Source organism: Orycteropus afer, unplaced genomic scaffold, assembly GCF_000298275.1.
Source record: "Orycteropus afer afer isolate SDZICR_OR568_19922 unplaced genomic scaffold, OryAfe1.0 scaffold00075, whole genome shotgun sequence".
Classification (NCBI taxonomy): Eukaryota; Metazoa; Chordata; class Mammalia; order Tubulidentata; family Orycteropodidae; genus Orycteropus; species Orycteropus afer.
The window spans coordinates 11,642,975-11,661,595 of NW_006921662.1; the positions used below are offsets into that span (position 1 = coordinate 11,642,975).

Consider the following 18,621-nt stretch of genomic DNA (forward strand, 5'->3'; position numbering starts at 1 on the left):
ATGGAGCTCAGTTCTGCTCTGAAACAGACAGGGGCACCATGAGTCACAACTGGCCATTGTAACTGGTTTGTCTTTTGGCTTGGCCTTGGACCCAGCATCCAAAGACATGGGTCAACCTTGCCCATCCAAGCTATGGATGGAGGGAAGGAAGATGCTTATTCTTGGTCCTAAAGACCATAAGAAGAATGTTTAGCCTGGGATAGGTTAGACCTAGGTGTTTGGTTTGACTTTAAAGGTGAAGGCCCCATCCTACGCCTAACTGTCCTCTCCTGGGGGGTTTCTTCCCACCTTCTGAACTCTCCCCCAGCATACCCCGCAGATAAGCCTTTCTACCCAGCCCAGTTCCCTGCTCCTCAGACATACTTTGACTCCTGCCATTGATATTCAGACCATGGTTGAGAGGAGCAAGAAGGAGGGTAGGCTGAGAAAAGCAAGGCCTCTGGACAACCAGGAAACAGGAGCTCTGGGATGTTACCCTTTCCCTGCTCATTTCCTGCCACTTTTCTGTTGGATGGGCCATAGGACTAGAGCTGGAGTCACAGGCATGGGGCTGGAGTCCAAAAGACCTGTTGTGGAATATTTTGTACTTGGCTCCCTCTCCCCACACCTCTCTTTGTCTTCTCTTTCCCTTGTATGAGCCATTCTTGTTCCACTGAACTTACTTCCTCTGCACATGTTGAAACAGAAATGACAGGACCTTTCTACTTTTGCCTCCACCGTAAGGAAACTAGGCAGGATCTAGTTAGAGCCCGAGCCGAGGACTCCTGACTAGGGAGGAGGCTGTGTGCCTGTGTGTGTGGTGGGGTGGGGTGGGGTGAAGGTGGAGAGAATGGTGGAGAGGCTAAAGGAGAGAAGGGGGTGAGAAAATAGGTGTCAAGGGGCGGGGGTCCTCTCTTCTTTTCTACCTCTCTTCAATCTAGTTCCTCTCTGGCTGAGATCTTCAGCCCTATCACCTCTCTCTGCCCTACTTTCCTGAGTTCCACACACAATTCTTGGAATAGTTTAGGAAAGATAAACTGGAATGGGGTTAGTGAGACCCCCTTGTTCTTACCTTCCTGCCACATCATCAGAGGTGGCAGAGCAAGTGTTTTTTGGTAGGGAGCTTATGCACTCTCATATAGGCCTGGGAAACTCTTGATTCAAGACATCTGATAGTGATATCCACCAGGGTTGCAAAATCAATTCCAGGAGTGCAAAAGGGCACAACCTCCATGGATAGGAAGTTAGCAATCTCTAACAAAATGACATATGCATTTACCCAGCAATTCTGCTTCTAGGAATTTATCCAGAAGATGCACACTCATAAGTATGAAAAGACATGTGCATGAGTTTTATTCTTTAAGGCATATTTGTAATAAGAAATCATTGGACACTACCCAAATGCTTATCCTTAAGAGATGGATTGAGTGAGCAATGGTACGTGGACATAACAGAGTACTATGCAGGCCCCCTAATAAAAGAATGAGTAGGAGCCCTATGAACTGATGAGAAGTGATTTACGGGATATGATATTAAGTGAAAAAAGCAAGAGGCAAAAGAGTGTATATAGTGTGCCACTTTTGGGATGAGATAGAAGAAGAACAGAATATATATTTTGCAAACACACACACAGGAAGGATAAACCAGAATGAATTTAAATGGAAGGGAGTGGGAACAGAATGGAGGAGATGGGGACAAGAGTGAAGCTTTTCGGATTCCAACTTTTCAGACAGTTTTGATTTTTGAACCATGTAAATGCTGTGAATATGGTTCAAATATTAAATTAGATCCAAAAGAAAGAAAAAGCAAACCCTAAAGCTGACTACAACAGGACAATGAACCTAACTGAATATTTGATTACTAACTATACAAAGAAAATAAATTAATTCAGCTAATTTTTGAATTCAGTACTGTGACCCTAAATCCCTCATGGTACATATATTCTAAGGATAAAAAGAATGGCAAAATTATCTTGAAATTTGTAGATTTGTTATTGGTCATGGTATTGGTATTATAATTTGGAAATGATTTTTTTGTAGATTATAGGATAGATCAAATGAATAGCTATATTGATATTTCTGGAAAATCAGGGTTTCACTGTGAAAGAAGAGAGACCCAGTGAAGCCTGCAAGAGCTAGAATTCGATGGGACTGCCTTGTTTTTCTAGGTCATGGCAAGTTTTCCACCTTTGACAGGGTTTAGTCTTACCACTTTTTCATCACTTGTTCTAGTGGAAAATATTTGCATTTTCTTCTCTGACAGGTTTCCACCTTAACACAGGTTCTGTCCTTCGTAGGTTTAGTGGAAGGGTTTAGTGAGAGCCCCTTGTTCTTACCTTCCTGCCACATTATCAGAGGTATTAGTATTAGAATGGAATGGGGGAAGATGAGGAAGAACTTTATGATTCTTTATCTTCTAGGTCTGTCCACTGAAAGGGTCTAGAAGCAATGCTACCCCAGTAGCAATGAACACACCTAATGCCCTGATTTTTATTTCTAAACACCACTTCCCATTAAAAGAAACCAGTATTCCTTGGAGCAATGGCTGATTCCAAGACTGGAACAAGGAAAGTGCAAGTGAGCCATGTTGAGCCAGAAAGCTAGAACATGCTTATGACATAAGAGTCTGCTTCGTGATGCTCGCACTGGGCCAGTTTGGAACATATTTAGCATCAAAGAGAATAACAATGGTAATGGATTTTAAAAAATTGTATTTTTTTTTTTTAAGAGTCCATTCTGATAGTTAAAAGGTTGCAGGGAGGAGAAAAACTACTCTTTGCAGAGAAAGGCCAGCTAATAAAATGTAGAAATAATGATGGAATTTTAAGTTCACCATTTTGCACTCCCCAATGTGGTAATTGATTCAGGCTAAGTTCATTGATGGATGATAAAAACCACTGGGTGAAAGGGGATCTCAATATATCACATCACAGAATACTTACAATGAAGAGATGGAGCAGTCACCACCTTTACCAAATAATCAAGTAAACACTGACAGTGGTGGGATTAGAATACCTCCTGGTGTTCTGCAGTAAGTCCAACCACACTACCTGTGGTTCTTGTCAAAAATGTTTATCCTGAATCTAATCATGAGGAAACAAAAGGGAAATGTAGACTAAGGGACATTCTCCATGACAACTGACTGAGACACTTCAAAAAAGGCATAAGAAATTTTAAAAATGTGTGTTGCTAAGGGTTAGGCAGAAGCAAGTCCCAGAGATTAAAAGAAACTAAACTGACATTACAGTCAAATGTAATACATAAATCTTAACTGAATCTTGGATTAAAAGAAAATATCTGGGAAATTTTTAATGTGGACTGGATATTAGATGGTATGTAATTATTCAGTTTTTTTAGGTGTGATAATTATAATGTGGTTCTGTAGAAGAATGTCTTATTTTTAGGAGATGTATGCTACAGTGTTTAGGATGAACGTGTGTACAAGTTATTTTCAAATGGTTCATCAAAATTGTGTGTGTGTTTGTACATCAAGAGAGAGGGCTTGCAAAATGTTAACAGTTGGTGAATGTAAATGAAAGGTCTATGTTGTTGTTGTTGTTGTTATGTGCCGTTGTGTCGGACGTGACTCATAGCAACCCCTCCTTGGGTTTCCAAGGCAGTATCACTACGGAAGTAGATTGCCCCATCTTCCGAGGAGTGGCTGGTGGGTTTGAACGGCCAGCTTTCTGGTTAGCAGTCAAGTGCCTTAGGCACTACGCTATCAGAGCTCCCTGAAAAGTCTAGAGTAGTTTATTATACTATTTTTTCAATATTTGAGGTATGAATGTTTTCAAAATAATAAGCTGGGGGAAAAAGTCAGTGCCAGGAAAGGACACCTAGATGCCTCCAGTGCACAAACTCCTCTTGTCCATCGCCCTAACTCAACCTGGGCAATGGCAGCATGTTCTCTTCCAAAGAAGCCCCTCATCACAAGCCCCCAGGTGACTCTTCTAAGCTTCTGGATACTGAGGGTCACCATGGAGTGCAGCAAAGGGACTTCCCGACAAAGTCGTTTCCCTTAGGGAGTGCTCTTTCTTCTCATTTCTCACTAGGCTCTGCCTTCCAGGCATCATAGGCCAGGCAACAGCCCATGGGAGCCTGGTACTTCCCCACTCCACCATGGAGAAGCCTAGGGACTGAAGGCTTCCAGAATCACCCACTGTCTTTCAAGGAAGGGTCCTAAGTTGTCAGAGGAAGAATTCACCAACAGCCCAGTGGGTGTTGCTGACAACTATTCAAGTCCCTTCTGAATTCTATAATTAGGTGATTCTGAGAGAACCAGCTGTATCTGCCCTGAGCCTTCATGCCCCGCCTTGGCAGAGAGGGTATGGCTGGCTGTGTTGTCAGTGACCCAGATCAACATGCTACTCTGCCCTCCCTTGCCCCCATCTCCTCCAACTTCCCTGGTCCTGCTCATCTCTCCCTCTTTATTCCCTGGACACCCTGGGGCTGGGCCTGGCGTGACTTGGGGTGTTTTTCATGTAGGAAGGTCTCTTGATCCTTTTAGTCAATTCCCCTTCTGTCTTGCTAGGGAGCCTGAATAAATGGAAGCCAGGAAGTTGGGAGGGGGTAGACAGGAGAGTTTGCTCTCGTGTGCTGCCCGACCTGCCAAGAGAGCACGGGACTGCAAATCAGAAAACTGGTGATCTGGGGTCTTCCCTGCTGTGTGAACTTGACCAAGGCAGGTGATTTTCCTGGGCCGCCATCTCCCTCAATGTAAAATGAAACCAAGTTTAGACAAACAACCTTGTTTAATTCAAGACCCTCCTCTTCTGTGGAAGGCAACTCTCATTGCCCAAACCAAGCTCTTTTTAGTATACAGCCTAGCACAATGTAGGAAACTGTAGCAAAGCTCCATCCTTCTACCCAGGGTGACCAGAGGGCAAAGAAGATCTGCCTTGAGCCAGATTCCCTTGAGGTTCAGGAGTAGGACTAGTTCTAAGATTGCCTATATTCACTTACTTGGAACTTTAGTTAAAAAGGATTTACTCAACACCTTCCAAGGCCATGATTTTGTGGCATCCTAGCAGGAAACTAGGAGCTCTGGTGGTGTAGTGGTTAAGGCATTTGCTGCTAACCAGAAGATCAGTGGTTTGAACACACCAACCGCTCCAAGGAAGAAATAGGAGACACAGACTGCTTCCATAAAGATTTATAGCCTTGGAAAGGCAATGCGGGGCCGTTATGAGTCAGAATTGACTCAATGGCAGTGAGTTTGGTTTTTTTGGAGGAGGAAACTAAGATATATAGGCTATAGGTATAGAGATCCAGGCCTTGAGGGAGTTTACTATTTCCTTGGGAACATGATCTCCTAAAGAGTTGAATCGTATGCAGTTGCCCAATATGCAACCACTTTTGACCTATAAAGGAGCTCTGGTGGCACAGTGCCTAAGGTATTTGACTTGTTAACCAGAAGGTTGGTGGTTTATACCCACCAGCCGCTCTGCAGAAGGAAGATGGAGCAATCCACTTCCATAATGATTTACTACCTTGGAAACCCAATGGGGGTTGCTATGAGTCAGAATCAACTCATTGGCAGTGAGTTTGGTGTGATTTTGGTTTGACCTATAAAAGGAGCTCAGTTGGTATAGTGGGTAAGGCATTTAGCTGCTAACCAGAAGGTTGGTGGCTCAAACCCACCAGCTGCTTTGCAGTAGGAAGATGAGACAATCTACTTTTATAAAGATTTTCAGCCTTGGAAACTCTATGGGGGTTGCTATGAATCAGAATCAACTTGGTAACAGTGGGCTTTCTGACCTGTAAAAAGGTAATTTCATTCAGTTCAACCTATTACTACCACTATGCTGTTGTTGTTGTTGTTATGTGCTGTCGAGTCAGCCCTGACTCATAGCGACCCCTCCTTGGGTTTCCGAGGCAGTATCACTGCGGAAGTAGGATTGCCCAACCTTCCTTCCGAGGAGTGGCTAGTGGGTTAGACTTTGGAAAAATCAAGGACCATAGTCAATGCTGTGGACTAAGCAGGTTAGATTTTTATATGAACAATTGGAAGGTCAGGAGAAATTCAGGTAAAGCCACTAGCTGCTGGACCCCTCCCTTTCAATTTAGACTTTTGACACACTTTCTTGTTCTTTGCCATCTGGTTAGCTCTAACTCGTGGTGACCTTATGTGTAACAGAACGAAATAGCACCCAATCCCACACCGTCGTCATGATCATTGTTATGTTTGAGTCCATTGTTGTAGCTCTTGTGGCTCCATCTTATTGAGGATTTCCCTCGTATTCACTGTCCATAGCTGATTGACATCCCAGCAGCTGTCCATGGGTAGAGAGGAAAGGGCCCTCCATCTCTAGTCTGCTATTCCTAGGTCCTGAATGCCCTGCTTTATATCTTGGGAGCTGGGCATGGAGGAACCTTTAAGAAAGGAGGAAATACCAATCTTATTTGACTGTCATTTAGTGTCAGACAAAAGCAGAACACAGAGGTGAAGCTTAATCTGACATAGGGTCACATAACTTAATGATGGTTGGTGACTGCTAGATGGGATGATCGGGAGCTAAGAGATGCTAGTAGGGCTAGGAAGACCAGCATTTGGCAGGGGTCATCTGGAAATTATTCTTGGAGGAGGTTATTGCCAAACATGATTTGATGGAAGAAAGAGAATAGATTGGATGGAGGGAGGAAAGGATGGAGGAGGGGACATGGGATTGGGAGGAAAGGCCAAATTACTATACTCCAGCCAAGGACATTCTGAGCATCATAAGAGAATCAGATGCCTGGCAGGTGGAGGAGGCTGTCTGCTCCCGCCCGCTGGAACGCCTCCAGCCTCTGTCTGAGCCAGCGTCAGTACGGCGGGCAGGATGGCATCTGGGCTCAGCAGTGGCCTGCTGCCTGCCTGCTCTCCTGGCACTCATGGGCCATTAGGATGATTTTTGATGTTCCCTCCCTGCCGTCTGTACGGCAGCCTTCTTTGTGGGGAGCTCTCATAGGATATCTGTTAGGATGCTGGGACAGGCACAACTGGCACCCACTTCTAGGAGCTTTCTGACCTTGGCCAGGGGAGGTTGGTCACCAGGCTTTAGGCTGGAGAGCAGCTCATTTCATTGAGCCAGAGCTTTTGAGATGAATAGAGTTAGAGAAATGGTTTAATTTCCCTTCTTTCACAAGTGAGAAAAACAAAACCTACACACTTGACCAAAGACACAGGGCTAGTTTGAGGCAGAACCAAGTCTCTAGAGCCCAGTTCTCCCCACTCCAAATCTGTGATTGTGCCCTTGATCCCATCACTGCATCACTGTGTGACCCAGATCAACACCAAAGCCTGTTGGTGCCAAATTCTTCTAACCACAAAACAGGGAGAGCCATTCCAGCCCCTCCAAAGATGATGCATGCCATGATGAGACCTTGTCCTAAGACTACTTGGGAGAAAAATGCTAGAAACTATAAAGGTTCTGCTCCCTGATTGTCACTGTTGCTGCCATTATTAACAATTAAGGTCCTTAGTACTAAACCAAAACCAAACCCACTGCCATGGGGTTGATTCCAACTCACAGCAACCCTGCAGACAGAATAGAACTGTCCCTAGGGTTTCCAAGGCTATAAATCTTTACAGACTCCTCATCTTTCTCCCATGGAGTGGGCTGGTGGGTTTGAACTACAGACCTTTTGGATTAGCCACTGAATGTTTTAACCACTGTGCCACCAGAACTGCTTCCTTAATACTAGAGAAATGCAAAGTAAAAGTACTGTTGGCACCGTTTCATCACTGTGAAGCTCCTAATGGACTTGGGTTTCTTCTTACTGCCCTCCCCACAACTCCTCCCCAGACAGTGGGCCTTGAGCTGGGAGAAGCAGGGTTCCTGAGAGAGGAAGCAGTAGTTCTGGAAGGGGGCGGGCAGAGCTCCTCCTGCCTGGGTATCCCCAGCCCTGTTCTTTCCTCAGGGTGTGCCACCTTTAAAAGGTTAGAGGAAGTGTAGAGGGGAAGCCCTGCCATCTCTATTTCTTCCTTGCCAGCTGGTAAGCCAAGCTGAGATTTGATTTGGGGACTAAAAGTCAGCAAGGCAAGGCCATTATGTATAATGTGACAGCATAGGCCATTTTTATTGTCAGAGCAGATTTGTCATTCATTTGCTTGTTAATTTATTCATTTGACAAAACACAGTAAGGGAGCTCAGACCACATGCCAGGCACTATGTTAGGGTTGAGGCATTGATGGTTCAGTGGTAGAATTCTCACTTCCCATGTGGGAGACCTGAGTTCAATTCCCAGTCAATACATCTCATGCACAGCCACCCCTCATCTGTTGGTGGAGGTTTGTATGTTACTGTGATGAACAGGTTTCAGTGGAGCTTCCAGACTAAGGTAGACTAGGAAGAAAGGCCTGGTGATCCACCTCTGAAAATCAGCCAATAAAACCCTGTGGATCACAATGGTCTGATCTCATTGTACATGAGCTGCCATGAGTCAGGTGACTCTAGAGCAGTGTCTTAATTATCTAGTGCTGCTGTAACAGAAATACCACAAGTGGGTGGCTTCAACAAACACAAATTTATTTTTTCACATTTCATGAGGGCAGAAGTCTGAATTCGGAAAGCCAGCTTTAGGGAAGGCCTTTCTTTCTCTGTGTGCTCTGGGGGAAGATCCTTGTCCCTTCAGCTTCTGTTTCCTTGTTCCTTGAAGATCTCCTTGTGGCTTGGCATTTATCTTTCCCTATCTCTGCTTGCTCCTTTTATATTTTATAAGAAATTAACTCAACTTGCACCCTACACTAATCCTGTCTCATTAACATAACAAAGACAACCCATTCCCAAATGGGATAGAGGCATAGAGGTTAGGGTTTATAACATTCATTTTTGAGGGACACAATTCAATCCATAACAGGCAGCTAACAGCAACAGCATGCTAGGGTTGAGGAAGAAGCAGTGTCCAGGAGGTGGGGATTGGTTAAGAACAGCTGACCTTCAGTTTAGGGATGAGCGTCCTGAGCCCATAGTGAGCCTTGATTGTGGCAGTGTTCCAGCGAATCTGTACTTGTCCCCTGGAGAACATTTTAACCTCTGACTTCAGAAAGGTAAGGCCTAGATGCCATACATATCTGAGCTGGGAGAGGCCTAAGAAACCATCACAGTGCAGCCCCATGTGTTACCAATGAGACTGTGCCCTAGCAGGGTGAAGAAAGCCTTTGTCCTTTGCCAGAACAAGCCTTCTCCTTGGCCAGGGCATGATACTAAAGGCATATTCAGCCCTTGGGTTGGCATCCTAGTGTTGCCCTCTAACCTTATAATCCTTCCTTACCTTCTGGAGCCTCTGAGTCTAATGGGTAGAGATTTCCCATTGCTGGAATACCTAGAACCCACTGCCATGGAGTCGATTCCAACTTATATTGACCCCCATTGGGTTTATAAGGCTGTAACTCTTTATGGAAGTAGATTGCCTCATTTTCCTCCTGTGGAGCAGCTGGTGGGTTTGAACTGCTAACCTTCTGGTTACCATCCAAATGCCTTACCCACTATGGCACCAGAGCCTGGGATACCTAGAGGGAATCCAAATGGCACCCTGGAATAAAAAAATAAACTTCCAGAGAAATCCTCCAATTTATCTTCCACTCTACTTTAAAGGGATAGAGGAGTAGGTTTAGCTTTGGTTGTTATACATGGTATATACCTTTACTAATCCTCAGTTTCCCCATCCATAAAGTATGTATAGTACCATCTTCCTTTATCTATGCTATAGGTTATGATGGACCAATGAGATATTGTAGGTAAAAGCATTTCATAAATGGTAGAGTACTAGATATATATAAGACTGGTTGTTCCAGTGCCCCCTTCTAATTAATTTCTCACCCTTCATTTCAGTCCCTGCCTGTACTCCCCAACCCCTTGACCCTACTCCCAAGAACATTCTTCTCTGTTCTTTCCTTGTCCGCTCCAGATCCTGCTCTCACTGTGTCCTCCTTCTTTGCCTAGATCAAGACCTAAAACAATACTTATTGCATCTTGAATAATAAGAATAATATGAATATTCATTAATTATGTGCTAGGTATTAAACTTGGATTATCTCACTTAAAATTCCCAGTAAGCAATGAAGACAATGTCAGTATTGATCATCTTCACTGGTTAATAGATAGATAGATAGCTACCATTGCATTGACTCCAGCTCATGGTGACCTATGTACAACAGAAGGAAACATTGCTTGGTCCTATGTCATTCTCACTATCACTAGCATGATTGAATCCATAGTGCAGGTATTGTGCCAGTCTACTTAAGATCTCCCTCCCCATTGCTAGCCCTCTACTTCACCAAACATGATGTCTTCTTTCAGTAATTGATTTCTCCTGATGATGTGTCCAAAGCAGGTGAGTCAGATAATGCTTTTTTGTGATCCATAACATTTTCACTGGCTAATATTTGGAAGTAGACTGCCAGTCCTTTCTTCCTAGTCTTAGTCTGATAGCTCTGCTGAAACCTACCCACCATGAGTGATATTTGGAATACTGGTGGCATAGCTTCCAGCATCACAGTGACATATAAGCCACCCCAATACAACCAAGTGACAGATGGATGGTGGTACGGGATTAATGAAGATGTTCATAAGATATGAGGCTGGAATCCAACCTTAATAAAGGTTTAGCCCATTTATGGATTTCCTCTTTCCTCTGCTGAGTGGCTGTCTGACTTATTGACAAGAACAATGAGAGATTCGACACCATTTACTGAATGTCGACTAAATGCCAGCTTCTTTCATATTATGTCATAACAACCACCTTCTGAAACAGGTGCAGGATTTGTCTTAGACATCATCTGGTTGCAAGAACAGAAACCCACTCAAAGTAGCAACAGTACAGGTGGGCTTTATTAGGAGGTTAGAGTCTCTGGTGGTGCAAACAGTAAGCACACTTGGTTGGTAACCAAAAGGTTGGAGGTTTGAGTCCACCCAGAGACACCTAGAAGAAAGGCCTAGTAATCTACTTCTGACAAATCAGCCATTCAAACTCCTGTGGAACTCTCAGACATGGAGTCGCCATGAGTTAGCATCAACTCCATGGCAACTAATTTGGGTGTTTTTTTGTTTAGTTTTTTTTTATTAGAAGGTTATAGGGGAATATCACAGAACTTCATTGTGAAAGTGTAGCACCATGTGGACTGTGCTTTCTCCCTGGGGCTGTGTGCACTTTCTTCTCCATATGGCTTCTCTGCCCAATCAGCCACTTCCATAGGACCTTCATAGTTAACTAATTACCTGTTTTGGTTTCTAAGTCTGTATGACCTTCCAACTTGGCAATTGGTTAATGGGTGGGAGCCACAGTTTCTAGAAGGGAAATTCCTTGACCCTCAGTGGATTCAAACCCAACTCTACTAAACTCTGACACCATGTTCTTCATCACACCCCACTATTTGTAGGATATCATGTACATTGTGCCCTGATGGAAGTCCCCAAACAAGAGGGCACGTGAATCACCCTGCAATCTAGGGGTTTAAGTGGGTCTGGAAAAAGCATATTACCATTTTTTTATATATGCCAGGCATTTTCATAATCTTTTCAACCTTATAATAGCCCTAAAACATGTTGTTCCCATTTTACAGATAAGAAAGCTAATGCCTGATGAGTTAGGTAGATTGCCCAGAGGTCATCTGGCTGGTTTGGGCTGGGGCTAACATTTGACCTAGACCTGTCAGACACTGAGCCCATGTCCTTTCTACTTTGCAGTATCATTTCTCCAAAGAAGACAATTTTACTTTGATTTAGTTAGAACATATGCTTCTTGAGGGCAAGATCTTAGTTTTCTTGTCCACTGATGTATCTCAAGCCTCTAGTACCTGGCACATCGTAAGTTCTCAATAAAAATTGTCAAATGGATTTTGCTTTGGTACTTCCTCTAGCCCTAGGCTTCCCCTGGCCAGAAGAGAAGAGTAGGCCTTAGAAAATGGACCACTGAAATAATATGGGGCAGGTTCATCCCAGAACCCATTGGGTGAGCCTGTGACCCCTATTCATCTCCCACGGTCTACTTTGATATTAGGAACATTCCCATGATGGGGGATCTAAAGGAAAGTATGACCCAGATTCTTCTGTGTTTCCTATCCTATGCATCTGACCTATGACACATAACCCTGTGAGGAAAGCAGGTAAAGGGAAGTTTCCGGAACACTGGAAAAGTCACTTATTGGGACTTGGAAATAGGATGTGAAAGGTCTTAGGTTGTCAGAGGAAGGAATGCTAATTTCCATTAGGTTAGCAGCTCCAGGGTAGTTTACCAAAACTTGACTCTCTTCAATGCCTTTCTTTATAGTGATGCCCGGTGTCTCAGTCACCAAGTCAGCCTTCTCAACCCCAGCATGGTGTTATATAAGAGCATAGGTTTGGGATAGTAAGATGGAACTACGTTCAAATCTCTATCTGGCCAGCTGTGTGACCATGGACAAATTATTCAACCTCCCAGACTCTTAATTTTCTCTGGAAAATTCTTATTGAGTTTTAATTTCTGTGCTTCCTTTCCTGCCTGTCCCCTTCCTCTACCCTTGTTCCTGGCATGAGTCTGCTCACTTGCTCCCTGCAAACCTTTGAGCTCAGTGGATTTATAAAGGACTGTAGGACCTCATCTCCCAGTAATTGAAAGCCCAGAGGACCCAGCCTCCTGCATCTCTGCACCACAGGGCCTGTAGGGGCCAACCAAGGGCTCCATCATTTCCGCATAACAGCTCTGGCTGGGATTCTGCTTGATGATTGAGCAACAAGAGTCCTGGCAAAATAAGGCAGAGTGGAGGGTGGAGAGCTGCAGCCATCTCACCTTGTTTGCTCTTGCCCTGCATTCCTCTCCCAGGAGTAAATGCCATGAGAGTGAAGGCTGGGAACTCTCTTGTTGATGGAAGGAGTCAGACTGGGTAATGATGTTCCACTTGCTTGTAGAAGCTGTGGCTCAAGGGTGCCATTAATATTGAGTCTCCCAGACCAGCTGCCACTGGAATTGAGCAGTTCGCTTGATAAAACAGGCAGGAGGAGCCTCATAATCTGGAATTCCTCACCACCATCCTCTTCCCCTAACATACCCACACACAGAGACTTTAGCTGATATGAAGTGGCAGCTCAGCCAAGATAATGCTTGGATCAGAACTTGCCTCTCTTGAGCTGGAAGGTGCTGGTGTTGAGTTGACTTATGCCAGGGCCCAGTTTGGTTTGGTGCAAGTTCTTGCTCCTGCTTCCTGTGGACCATTTAAGTGTCCCAGGCTCTTTTGGATTGGAGGAACTTCTCCACTCTCCTCCTAAGGATGGTATCAAGTGAGGAGAGATACTTTCAGAGGAAATTTTCTGAGATTTAGAGACCAGGGTGTGAATATTAGCTGAGAGCTCATGTAAACAGGCTTATGGCATCATGGCTATTGAGATGCAGTGACTTGTCAGTTCTAGCTGCAGCGTTTGCCAAGCCCACTCACCAGCCTGTGAGCTACTGAGGAGTGGTGCCTTAGTCATCTCTAGACCCATGTTTAGCATTAGCTTTGGTTCATAGAATGATGATTAGTAAAGGTTGGATGGATGGATGAATAAATTAAAAAGCAAGTATAAATGTTTCTTTAAACTAGAGGTAAGACCATAGTAAAGTTTACTTTCTTTCTTCTCATGGCCACTGCAGTGCAGTGAATTACTTCATATGGCCTTTCTAGCCATGGTCTTTGTGACTCCCACCAGTTGTCTAGGTGAGACTGTGCAAATGTGAGGTGCTAGTTGTTCACCAAGGGGATTGGATAGCTTGCTAATAGTGTAAATAAGGTACACAGCACCCTTGTGGAGGTGGGACCATGCAAATAATGTTTATGGAACCCTAACATGGAAATTGGTCAGTTTGGCAATCTAGGCTTAAAATGAGCCATCCCAGAGGCGGAAAGTGGAGAAATCTCTATACCATCACGAAAGAAGAGCCAAGAGTGGAGCATGTCCTTTGGACTGAGATCCCTGTGCTGAACCTCTTTGATCCAGGAGACAGAGAGTTGTGACACGAGAGATGGTGAGGAGTAGTAGCAGAGAAATCACAGAAGAAGAGGAAGCAGAACCAAGAGACTGGCACGAAATGGAGCAGTGGGCTTCCCAGCCCATGGAGTGAGAAAGCTGAGTGCTTTAGGTAGGGCACTTGCTGGCAGTGTGGGGTGCCTTTCTGGGCACTTATCTGCAGAGCTGAAAGAGCTTTGTAACACTTGCCTAAGCAGGGCAAGGGCCAAGGGGCCTCACAGCTGAGAGGCCAAGGCCAGAGAGAAGCAGATGGCTGAGAAGACACTGTACTGATTAAAGAACTATATTGTGACTTGTTTCTGATCCTGAATTGTAACCTATTACTTCTCTAATAAACCCATAATCATGAGTATTGTCTGTGAGTTCTGTGTGTCCATTGCAACAAACGATCAAACTCAGCAGAAAAGTAGAGTGCCATGGGAGGGATGGTTGGTGTCAGAATTGGTAGAAAGGTAGAGGCTGGTGGCATGTCTGACATTTGCCTCATAGGAATCAGCCTTGTGTTGTTGATCTTGATCCTCATCCCATCTTATAAAGTTAGAGGAGGCCAGACACTGCCACCACACCATTTTTGCAGCCACCATCCCTAGTTCAACACCTCATCATCTCATGCCCGAGTAATTGCAAAGACCTCCTAGTAACAGTTATGGTGGTCTAAAGGAAGGAGTTCTAGACTAGAAGTTGGGAGACCTGGGACTTGAGCCATTAAGTTGTTCTATCACTTTTAGAAAATCACAGAAATCTGGGATTTCGTTTGTTCATGTGTAAAAAGAATAGTTTGGGCTAAATGTACTTTGAGGACATTTCAACTCTAAATTCTCTACCTCCTCCTACCCAAACAACCCTGCAGATGAATTATAGTTGGCTGCCAAACTTAAAAATACAAAATTTTACATAGAATCCAAATTTCTTGCTTCTGAAAAATCAGATGCTCTGGCAATATTGGACCTACCTTTTCTCCATGGCAACCATCAGCAGGAGCTAAGTAACTGATACCCCATTTAGACAGAACATGTGCTTTCTAGTTTACCACAGTCTCCACCTCTCCCAGTTGCCTAATGCTCAGCCTGCTTCACTCGTTTTTGTTCTTTACCTGGTCCCTGTTGGCATTTGAGTTTGCAAATCTAGAATGGGAAAAACCAAATTTCCAAGGGCTATCACCTAGGATGACAGTCAGGAACCAGCTCTCTTTTCCAGCCAGGCTAAGGATGGCAGAGACTTGGGGATCTTCCTAGGAAGTTGGTGCCAGGGAAAAGGAATAGCAGTCAGTGCCCGAGGATACTTTGCTTAGGGATGTGGCCTCCCAGAATTGAGCCCTTGTCTAAGGAAGCTATCCCTCTTTAAGTATCTCCCCCTCCTCAATCACTTGCTGAGAGCCTGTGAGGCTGCCTGAGGGCCACCTCTGTACAACTGTATGTGGCCACTACTCTGTGGTAGAGAAGAGGCTTGGGGCTCATTTTTAGAACCATGACAATAATGGAAGTTCTTTTTTCACTTATTCATTTATTTATTTAGGCATCCAATCCCTGTTAGTGTGTTTCGCACAAAACAGGTCAGCCCACCCAAGGCTGTGGCCCTTAAAACTTGAAACTGGACCTACCTCTGGGGATGAACTTTCAACCAAACAATAGACAGGTCTATAAAGTGAGCAGGAAAACCATGAAGGAATGTATTCCTGTGAACAATCAACCATGAGACCAAAAGGGCAGCATTTGCCCAAAAACAAAGCTCAGAAGACAGGAAGGGGTAGGAAAGAAGTATGAATGGAAATGGGGACCACAGAGAAGTGGGAAGTGTGCTGTTACATTGTGGGGATTGCAACCAATGTCATGAAACAAAACGTGTTTAAATCGTTGAATGGAAAACTAATTAATTTGCCTGTAACCTTTCACCTAAAGCACAATAAAAATTAAAAAAAAAAAAACAGATCACCCATTGGAAAGCCAAACTGCTTAAGTATAATGTGAGGTGTTCTAGGATCCCAGCTACATTCAGTCTTCCTTCCACGAAGTGACTGGTGGGTTTGAACTGCCAACCTCTGGTTAGCAGTCAAATGCCTTAGGCATTTTCGCCCAGTGTAAACCAGGGCTGTTTCTCACTGGGTTCTTTAGTCTCTAAGGAGGCAAAGGTCATCCCGTCTGAGCCCTCGGACTGTGTTTTGTTTTAAGGCTACACTGCCCTTATTAACCCAGCCAGGAAGACACCTTTCCTTTCTATTACTTCCCTTTTCATATGAAATTGACACATCTAAAACCCGGTCCACATTATGATTATTATGATTATTCATGTTCCAGCTGCTGTGAGAGACATCTGCTTCTCAAGGGAGCTTTTGTTGCTTTCTCAATGCCCTTTAAGCTAACTGATGAATTCTTAGCATAAAGTATTTTTGTGTTTTTAAGGATATTGACTTTTTTTTTTTTTCCCCAGTGCATAAAAGTAATATGTAGAGACCAAAGTTTATAAGTGGTTACCAGAAACAGGTAGGAGGGGAAAGGGGGACTCACTGCTTACATGGCACTGAGCTTCTGTCAGAGGTGATGGGAAAATTTGGAAAAGTTACTGTTGTTGTTATGTGCCGTGGAGTCGGCCCTGACTCATAGCGACCCCTCCTTGGGTTTCTGAGGCGGTATCACTATGGAAGTAGATTGCCCAACCTTCCTCAGAAGGAAGGCCCAACCTTCCTCGGAAGGAAGGTTGGGCAATGATAGAGGTAATGGTTGAACAACATGATGAGCATAATTAATTCACTGAGATGTACATGTGAAGAATGTTCTTGAAAAGGCAAACGATTTGTTACATACATATTTATCACAGTTGAGAAAAAAAGGAGAGGGAGAAAAAAGGCAACGTGGCAGGGGTGGTAGTGCAATTTTTATGAGTGTGTACACCTTCCCCTTTACCCAAGTTAGTGCGTGTCTACCCTCTAGTTAGTGGTTTACCCTTCCTTCCCCTCCCATCCCTAGTGACCATCAAAGAATATTTCTTTTTGTGTGAAACTCTTTTCTTGACTTTTTACAATAGTGGTCTCATACAATATTTATCCTTTTGTGATTGACTAATTTCACTAAGGGAAAAAATAGTAATACATAAGAATGTCTAATATTCAGGCTGAACTATTAGGTATGTTTATGAAGCGGGGAGTATACCCAAGACCATGTATAGGGTTGGCAGACAATGGTCCTATAAGTTTATGTGTATGATCTGAATTCCCAAGTGTATAGTAGAGCTGACAAGGGGCAAGGTTGTAGTCACTGCTTGGTCACAGCCAGCTACCCAGAGGGACCAAATAATTGAACCTGTGGGCTTGGGACTATAGTCACAGAGGACATCAAACTCAATTGGCATAACATACTTCACAAAACATTGTTCCACCTCCTACTTTGGTGAGTAGCGACTAGGATCTTAAAAGCTTGTGAGCTTCCATCTGGATGTAATGATAGGTCTCTCCTCATCCAGAGCAAAGAAGAATGAAGAAAACCAAAAATTCATGGCAACAATTAATCCTAGCGACTGGTACAACATCCAATCTGCAGCCTATACCACTATGAGACCAGAAGAACTAGATGGTGCCCAGCTACTACTGTCAACCATGTGGAAGGGGATCTATGTAGGAGATCCTGGATAGAGAGGGAGAACGATGTGGAACAAAACTCAAAATCATTTGGAGAAAAACAAAAGGGGGGACCAGGTTTGCTGGTCTGATAGAGCCTGGTGGAACCGCTGAGACTATGGCCCCTACCTGCCCTTCAGGTCTGGAATTGAACCCATACCTGTGGCTTCCAGCCAAACAATAGATTGGCATATGAGTTGAACATTTACCTGAGGTAGATACATTCCTTGGAGAGAACAATCATGGGAGAAAGAAGGGCTGCTTATGCACAGGGAGACAGCTCAGGGGGCAGGAGTGCATGGACGAATGAACACAGGGAAGAGGTAACTATCGGGAGGAAGTGGGAGGGGAGCTGTTGCATTGTGATAAATTGTGGTCAATGTCGTGAGACAAAGTGTATGTGAACTGCTGTGTGGAAAGTGAATTTGCTTTGTAAATTTTCACCCAAATCACAATTTAAAAAAAAAAAAAAAAAAAGAATATCTAACATTGACTAAACACTTATGTGTATCAAGCTTGTTGTCAAATGCTAAAATTGCGTGACCTGATTTTCTCTTCATGACAAACCCTAAAAAGAAGGTGCCATTACTCTTCTCCTTCTCCAAAAAGGATACTGAGGCTCAGAGAGATAAAATATTTTTTCCAAGTTTTCACCACTGCCAACTGGTGGATCTAGAATTTAAACTACATTTTTTCAAACTCCAGAGTTTGATCTCTTATCCTGCTTCCAATACAAGATCATTCGAGAAATGGGAAAATTCAGAAATGAGTAACAAAGAAAATAAAATTTCTATAAGCCTAGAGATCACCGTGGGAGCTCTGATAGCATAGTGCCTAAGGTACTTGACTGCTAACCAGAAGGTTGGCGGTTCAAACCCACCAGCCATACCTCAGAAGGAAGATGGGGCAATCTACTTCTGAAGTGATACTGCCTTGGAAACCCAAGGAGGGGTCACTATGAGTAGGGTATGACTCGACGGCATATAACAACAACAACAGAGATCACTGTTAATATTTTGGTGTGTTTTCTTTTATTGTTTTATACCTGTGAGTGATAATGTGCTTGCTTTAT

General features: G+C 43.9%; 1 non-coding gene across 1 annotated transcript; it reads left to right on the forward strand.

The window, feature by feature from the left end:
- The first annotated feature begins 8,141 nt into the window (after positions 1-8,141).
- On the forward strand, positions 8,142-8,212 carry TRNAG-CCC. The gene has a single exon. It is a non-coding gene; the product is annotated as a tRNA-Gly (tRNA).
- The last annotated feature ends 10,409 nt before the right edge of the window (positions 8,213-18,621 follow it).